At 50.0% G+C, this 8069-nt stretch overlaps 1 long non-coding RNA gene across 1 annotated transcript in view; it reads right to left on the bottom strand.

Annotated features, from left to right (window-relative positions):
• Positions 1-4348: 4348 nt before the first annotated feature.
• Positions 4349-8069, bottom strand: part of LOC123522101 — a 95646-nt gene continuing 91925 nt past the window's right edge. Inside the window, exon 6 of the long non-coding RNA XR_006680406.1 lies at positions 4349-6557. This is a non-coding gene — a long non-coding RNA (uncharacterized LOC123522101). The remainder of the gene's footprint in view (positions 6558-8069) is intronic.

Raw genomic sequence — 8069 nt, 5'->3', positions numbered from 1 at the left:
TCCGCGGCCACCTCCCTCCGCTATTGGCGTGGCCCAGCCACGTGCCCGCTCCCCGAAGCCTGTCCTCCTGCCTCCCCGGCCCAGCAGGTGCAGCTCCTTGGGCCTGCAGGTGCGGGAATTAGGTGGAGCGCGCGGGGGGCGGGATGGCATAAATAAGATCCAGCTGCAGCTGTCCAAACAGCCCCCCCGCTGCAGTGTTAGTGTCCACTCCAGGGGCTCTGTGGAAGGCCCTGAAAGGGCGACTGGTCAGCCTGGAGCAGCTGTCCTTCTGGGTCTTGGACGAGAGCTTCCTGGAACTGGTGGACTACATTTGGAGAAGAGCCACCTCGCGGAAAGCCCAGCCACCTTAAAAGATGCCTTCAACCCTCGCCAGCTCAGCTAGTGGTGGGGGGGGCCCCTTGTCCCACATCCGTGGGAATGTGAGCCCGGTCCAGAAAGTTGAGCTGGCAGCTGGCCAGAGTGGATGTCTTCCAGGAGCACGCCTTCTCCCCAGCAAGCCTGATGCAAGCTGGCTTCAGTGTGATCAATGCCTAAGCCAAAGGCTTCCCTGTCTGCCGTCTCTCACATGACAGGTGAAGAATAAAGTCGAATTTGGCTTTGTTTCCTGTTGTGATTACATGATGTCATGAGGAATAACATCTCTCCGGAGCCAATAACCATTGGGGCAGAATTTAGGGAACTTTGGGAAGAATCGGACCCCACACTGCATAGAAGACAAGGGCTCTTTGAGTTGTTTTCATTTGTAACCATGTAGGTCTTTGGGGGGGGAGGGGGGCTCCCAAGGTGTACTCATAAAAATGACAAGAAGAGGCCAGTAGAGACAGACGTTTATAAGAAGCCGAGGTGGGATAATGAAAGGCTTCTACCACTGGAAGGTTCGGAGCAGTGCAGAGCCACCAGCTGCCCCACCAGAATGGCTAGGATTCCTATTATCATCGCTCATCTCAAACTCACAGAGACAGTTCCACCCGTCTGTAGGGTCCCTGTGAGTCAGAATGGACTCTGGCAATGAGTTTGCCTTTGGGAGGTGCCCGGGTGGTGGAGTGGGCTACACATGGGCTGCGAGCAAGAGTCAGCATTTTGAAGCCACCAGGTGCCCCAAGGGAGAAAGACAAGGCTTTCCCGCCAGTAAATATTTACAGTCTTGGGTACCCAGAGGGGCGTTTCTATTCTGTCCCGTAAATTCCTTCTGAGTCAGAATTGACTTCAGGGCAGTAAGTTTGGTTGTCTGACCAGGGGCTGGGAGAAGTGGGACTGCGTTTTCTCTTTCGAGGGCAGAAAGTCCTTGGAAAGAGTGCTGATGGTGACCTGAGAAGGGAACTAATGTCACTGAAATGGTCATTTCAAAATGGTGAAAATGGTTGGTTTGTGTCAATGCTACCTTAAAAGCTTCCAAAAAGGAAAGCAACACCATGCTCCTGGGGTGGGGTGGGGGGGCGACTAGCCTTGGGGAGAGTTTTCTGCACCAACATCCCACTCTTGGCGGGATCTGTCTGGGCAGAAAATGAAAGGCAGTGCACGCAGCAGTGTGGCTCGCTGTGCGTCCCAGGCTCTGCCTCCCGTCCCGTCTCTCGCTGAGGAGGAGGAGGAGGATTAAAGGGTTTGTGAGACCCACGTCCATCAAGGCCATTCTCCTCAGTGACGTGGAGAAGCGGCAGCACGGTCAGCGCTCCAACACCTGCCTGTGACTGCTCCCTAAAGCGGTCAGATTAGCCCAGCACCCACTCATCCGATTCCAGTCTCTGCAGCATTCCCTGAACTGCAGCAGGATCACAGCACCCCAGGGAAGGATGACGAGTAAAGACTTGCAGCCTGTAAAAGGGTAATTAAGGCTGCCCAGAGGAAGACTGAATGGGCTTACCCTTTGGGGCAACCAGTTTGCCCAGCTGTCAACCTTGACCAACGTGTCTGATACCTTAGCCCTCTTTTCTCGAGGAGAAAAATCAAGCTCTCAGAGGTAAAGGAATTTGCTCAAGAGCACAGAAACAAATGGGCCAAACCCAGCCTGTCTGCACCTTCCTTTGAGGTGAAATTCACATATCAAAAAACTTAACCATTTCAAATCGAACAATTCAATGACTGTTTATTCACCTGGATATAGTTGCAAAACATTCGCATCACCTCAATCAGAAACCCTTTCTCCAGGACACAGGGAACTTTCCCCTCTCCATTTATGCCTGGCAGTCTGAGGGGTCTCATGTAGGCCCTCCTACCAGGGCAAAACTTTCTCCCACCACCCCTAACAGGTCAGACCTAAAACCACACTCAGTGCAGGAGTCCATGCTGACCCATAGGGACCTTCTTGGCCTTGGCCTTGGCCCTGTGGGTTTAAGATTAATTCTACTTTAATAGAATGCCTCTCTCTTTGTTTAAACCAAAAGGTTGTTTATTAGTTCATTTTTGAAAATAGATCATTTTATTGGGGGTTCTTACAGCTCTTATAACAATCCACACATCAATTGTATCAAGCACATTTATATTTGTTGCCATCATCCTTTTCAAAACATTTTCTTTCTACTTGAGTCCTCAGTATCAGCTCCTCTTTTTTCCCTCCCTCCCCCACCCTCCCACCCTTAATAGATTATAAATTATTATTTTCATATCTCACAGTGTCCGCTGTCCCTTCACCCTTTGGGTGGGGGGGAGGGGGCTCTCCTTTCTGTCGCTGAGTGGCTGTGGTTTTGATCTGTGGACCTTGTAACCACTTTGACACCAGGGCTCTTCCATCACAGGCAGGCTGTTCTAATTGGGCCTGAATTCTCCCTGTCCTAATGGACAACACACAAATCATGAAACATGGGAGATAGACGTTGTTGTGGTTCCCAGCGCTAGGCCAACCTCTCTGAGAGTGCAGCCTCTGCCTCCTGGGTTATCACCTCTGCTCCAGCCTCAGTGAACACATATCTGGTCTCTGCCCAAAAAGACCAGTTGCAGGGTGCACCCCAAGGAAGACTGTTCTGTCTGTGGACACCTCACATGCCCAGGAAGTCCTCGAACACTCTCAACCAAAGGCTCCCTTCCATAGTGAGGCCTGGATCCCTCTGTCCCTGGAGCACCTCCCCCCTGCTGCCGTGTGTCACTTGACTGATGTTCGGCACCCATCTCATCCTTTCATGGCGACACTTTGTCGTCTTCCTGTCCTTTTGAGGGCAGGGGATAACAATAGATACTGTGGTTGGTTTCAATATCATGTTCAAATGGGCTCATCATTCCCACTGTGAATTTCTTCACAACCCTGATTCTGCTGGGCCTCTTGGCGTCACCTTGAAATGCCATCAGCTTGTCCTCGCATCCCTCCCTATCGGCTATAAACCTCAAGTCCCAACCTGAAGTCCTCACATCTCCCGACCATGAGCATCAATCATTTTACTTTGAGGATGAATGTGTGTCTGACCCAAGATATGATATTTTCAATCATCTCATCGAGTATGGCAGACCGAAGGAAAATCGTGACAACTGAATTGTGGTGGTAGTGAAGACTATTGAAGGTACTGCTGACTGACAAAAGAACAAACAGCTCTGTCTGGGAAAAAGTACAGCCAAAATGTTCTTGGAGGCAAAGATGAAGAGACTTAGTCTCACATGCTAGGGACGTGTTATTGGAAGAACCCAGTCCCTGGAGGCCATCAAGCTTGACTGATAAATTGGAAGGACAGAGAGAAAAGAGGAAGGCCTTCAACACAAGGGATCGATATAGTGGCTCAAGCAGAGCAATGGAGAGAATGTTGCAGGACCCAGTGGTGCTTCATTCTGTCCTACCTACCTTGGGTCCCTATCAGACAGAACTGTCTCCAGACACCTAATCACAACAATAACAGTAGCAAAAGCCTCTCCTCCACTACCTGTGTGTCCTTGGGTGGCCCTTCTACTTTCGGGTTTCTGTGGGGGAAACCAGCCCCTCACACTATATCATGGGTCCGGTAGGGACAATTCATACAGTTATGATATATAAAGATTATAGTAAAATCATAGCAAATAGGAGAGATAGGAGAGAGAGTAAGATGAAGAAGTCAGACACGTTTCATGGTAGCATGCTTACCTCCTAAACCATGATCTCACCAGTCAGATCCACACAAAGGGCAGGAGGGTCTCTATTTCTGGCCAAGGCCCATATATCCTTAGTGGGGGCATGATTTCAGGTAACCACACACATCACAGGAAGGGGCGGTACAATAGGCATACACCTCACAGGAAGGGGATGAGCTAAGGGGTGTACACATAATAGGAAGGGGAGGTACTAGGGTCATACATGTGACAAGATGGGCGGACCCTAGATTCAATATGGCAGCCTAACCTTGGTCACCCTTGAGTGGTGACCTTGACCTTCCTGGACTCTCCTTCAGGGAAACAATCTACTATTCTTATCAGAAGGGAGTGGGCCCTACTTTAGGGTGGGACAGACTATACAGTCTGATTGTTCTAGCTGGCTGATAACCGTTAGGGAGGATGACCTCTGACCTGCTTGCAATGACCTCCAAGTGTACAGTCCTTTACCATGTGTAGCAAGGAGCCTTAGGTTTGGCATATATTTTGGGGAGACAACTTGGGAGAAATTCCACAGGTTTCCTCAAGTCTCAACTGGTAAAAATGTGAGCATTCCATGAATTTCAATTTGGAGGAGGACTAGGTCAAGAACTGCTGGGCGCTGGGGGTCAGTGCCATCTCCCTTCTTAGCTCAGGCCTGCCGCTCAGGCTACCTCAGAGTCTGGGTTTCTCTTGCTTTCCTGGGCCAGCCCCTCAGCTAAGCACCACAGGGAGTGGCTACCTGACTAGGACAAAGTGCAGAGGGTCAGGTGTGACAGCCCATGCATGCGGGGCACCTATCTGCCCCACCCCACCCCTTAGGGGACATCACTGGTTTGTGATGACCTCACAGAGCTACTCAGTGTCCATGGTAACTAGGAAAACATAGTGCCCTCAGGGTAACTTCACTACCATTTCTCGTCAAGACAGCAGCCCGTAAGTTTGCTGGTGAGAGAATGTGCGATCGCATTTTATATATTAAAGCCAACATGTCCTGGATCCCCTGGGAAGGCCACGGATCAGGTAGGCCTACGTTTGGAATCTGTATTAAAAGGACAGAGCCTTACCACCCTGACACCCATCTCCTTTTGGATTTGCCCACAACTCAGAAGTTCCCTGTAAGCAGTAACAAGGGTCCCTGATCTGGTAAGGAGCCCCCAGCCTACTCACTATTGACAGGAAGCAAGGTTTCGTTCCAGGGCAAGTGAAGTGTTAATATTTATCAAGCCACTTCCCCCTGGGGCTAAAAGATGCCTCCATTCAGGCCTTTTCTGATTAGCCTCTCAGCCAACACCAAGCATCGCTTTGGTGGCAAAGGATCCACGGAGCAGTTTGAGGAAGAGTTCTTGAAGGCCTTTCTCAGAGATCACCTCCAGACCCTTCCCCTTTACTGGACTGTCCTGACACAGCCACGAGCGTCCACTCGGCCACATATCAGACTGAGAGTTAGGAAGGATGGTGCCGGAGTTGGGAAGAGCAGAGGAGTCATGCTCAGGGGAGGAAGCAATGCTGAGACTGGCCATCTGTGAACATGTAGTTGTAGGCAGTGGGGCTGAGGTGGGGCCTGACCACAATCCTTGTGGGGTGATCGTGCCTTTTCTGGGAAAGGGGACTTGATTTCCAAATCGCCACAGCATCTAGGAAGCTCCCTTTACAGCCATCAGCCTCCTTTAGGGGACCCTGAAAGGAAATAGACCCACTGTGTTTTCAATGCCAACCAGTTAAAGAGGACTTCCTCTAGAAACAGAGGTGTCTGTGAGAGAGGGCGGGTCTTGGCAGCATCTGTGTAAAGTATGGGCGACTGATCAGTTCTGTTTTTCTTCCCAGTAGCAGTGGCTCCCAGGAACCTCTCCAGCCCTGGGCACTACCACGTCCTCTACCGCAGGTACGGAGAAGCTAATATGACCTGGCATGGGGAGGTCTACTGCCTAATTGGTGGCTATCGTTCCTTTGGGGACCGGCCTCTGGCCACCGCATCCGACATGAAAGCAGAAGAGCCAATCTCCAGCCAGGTTCCTGACCAACAACGGGCTCAAAAGAGACATTTGGCTCCCATGGTGTCTGATGAGGAATTTGGCTGCCCCAGTGCCAAAATTCCACGCTTGGCAATTACAATCAAGAAACTGAAGTCTACCACAGCTCGCTGGGTCAACCTGTCCAACAAATATCGCAGGCTTGCCACCTGCCTCCGACATAAGAGACGGACCTCAGGTACTGTGCCATAGCCTTCCCCAGCCAGGAAGAGAACCTGTGACCTCACTAAAGTTGAATCTGGAGAGCTTACCAGTCCTTCTCCCAGACTAATGCAAGACATTCCAGTCCCTATAAATATCCTATTAGCAATAAAATTAGTTTTTTACGTTTTTAAAAGTTTGAAATCCAGCCGCTTTAAGTTGTTCCTTGAAGTACATCTCCTCATGGGAGGCCTGGTTTGGAAGACCTTCTTCTTCCAAGAAGGGCCTCTGGGTGCAGCTTCTTACCCCGCAGGCCCCTCCCGGATGTCTGTGCAAAGTGGGGCAGGACACAGGCAAGTTCTGTAAGAAAGGGGGGAGAGAGGAGAAGGGCAGAGTGAGAAAATACTGCTACATCTATCCACACACCCATCCATTTATGTAACAGATATGTATTGATTGCCTATTTCACACTGGAATCAATTCGATGTGAGGGGGCTGGATTGGGTTTTTGGTTATTACCTACTGGCCACGGGGCCTCTACTTAAAACATCCCAAACTAAGGGATGAAACAAGACAAACCAGTCAACAGTAGTACAAGGTAGTGAGTGATCATGACGATTAAGAAAAGTGGGAGAGGAAGAATGACGAGAGGAGATGCAGAACACAAGAGGAGACATTTCAGCAGAGACAGAAACGTGAACAGCTGTGATGTTGTAGGCTACAAAAGACTCCCCAAATTTCCTATCATTTAAGGAGAACATATTAAAATTCTTAAACAGGAGAAAACAAGATAGAGACAAAGACATATCATCGGAAGAGGGAGCCCAATAGTACAAGGCTATAACGGTGTTTGAGGGCTCGCAGGGATTCTGACATTTAGGAGGACAGGAGGGCAGAGGATACTCTCACAAAAACACGACTGGTGACGGATCAATACATCACAGTTACAGGTAGGACTTACAGAAGCTGGAATGGAAACACACCCATGGTTAGGCTGAAGCTCTTACAAGATGAATCTAGGGCCTTCCCCTGAAGGCCGTCAGGGCAGGAGTCATAACTAGGCAACCCCAGTATGGGGCTCTCCCTATCAAGGACACAGCCTGGCAAGCCTCCCAGGAAGACTGCCCTTCCCATGGGCCGGCTGAGGGTGCTGGTGTGAATCTAATTTCTAATGTACTCTGTCTGAGGGCAAGACTGCTCCCATCCCTGGTTAATGGTCAGGAGGATTGCAGTAAAGCCTGAATCCAAATGGGGGCTGTGCAAATGGATTTGGGGCTTTCACTGTTACCCCTAACCTCCTACAAACCTGGGAACTCAGCATGGAAGGTTGGATCCAGTGGGCAGGGCATTTTTAGGGGAGGAAATGGCAAGTGCACTAGCCTGAGGCAGGAGTAGCCTGGCCAGTTTTAGGACCAGCCAACAGACCATGATGGAGAAAGAGTGACAGACAGAAGGATGTAAGATGTGGTTGGAAAAGAGACACTCGCAACAGTATCAGGCCATTTCTCTGAAATAAACCATGACATCAAGACCTTAAGGTCTTTGACCCATGGAAACAAATTCCATGAGGAGTTTATATATCAACTGCATCAGTCATTTCTTCTCAGATGTCTCAGCAGCCACTACGTTCTGCAAAGCCAAGCCCCAGATTGGATATTAATAAGCACAGCACCCTTGCTCAGGGAAGGGAGCAGCTCTTCTCTGGGAGACTAACGGGATCTATTGCTTTCCTACTTTGTGCACACACACACACACACACACACACACACACACACACGAGACTAACAGGATCTATTGCTTTCCTACTTTGTGCACACACACACACACACACACACACAGACTAGGACAAAGTGCAGAGGGTCAGGTGTGACA

The sequence above is a fragment of the Echinops telfairi genome, unplaced genomic scaffold (genome assembly GCF_000313985.2).
Source record: "Echinops telfairi isolate 266 unplaced genomic scaffold, ASM31398v2 ScPeMD7_2291;HRSCAF=2852, whole genome shotgun sequence".
Classification (NCBI taxonomy): domain Eukaryota; kingdom Metazoa; phylum Chordata; class Mammalia; order Afrosoricida; family Tenrecidae; genus Echinops; species Echinops telfairi.
This window is presented reverse-complemented; position numbering and strand designations above follow the sequence as displayed.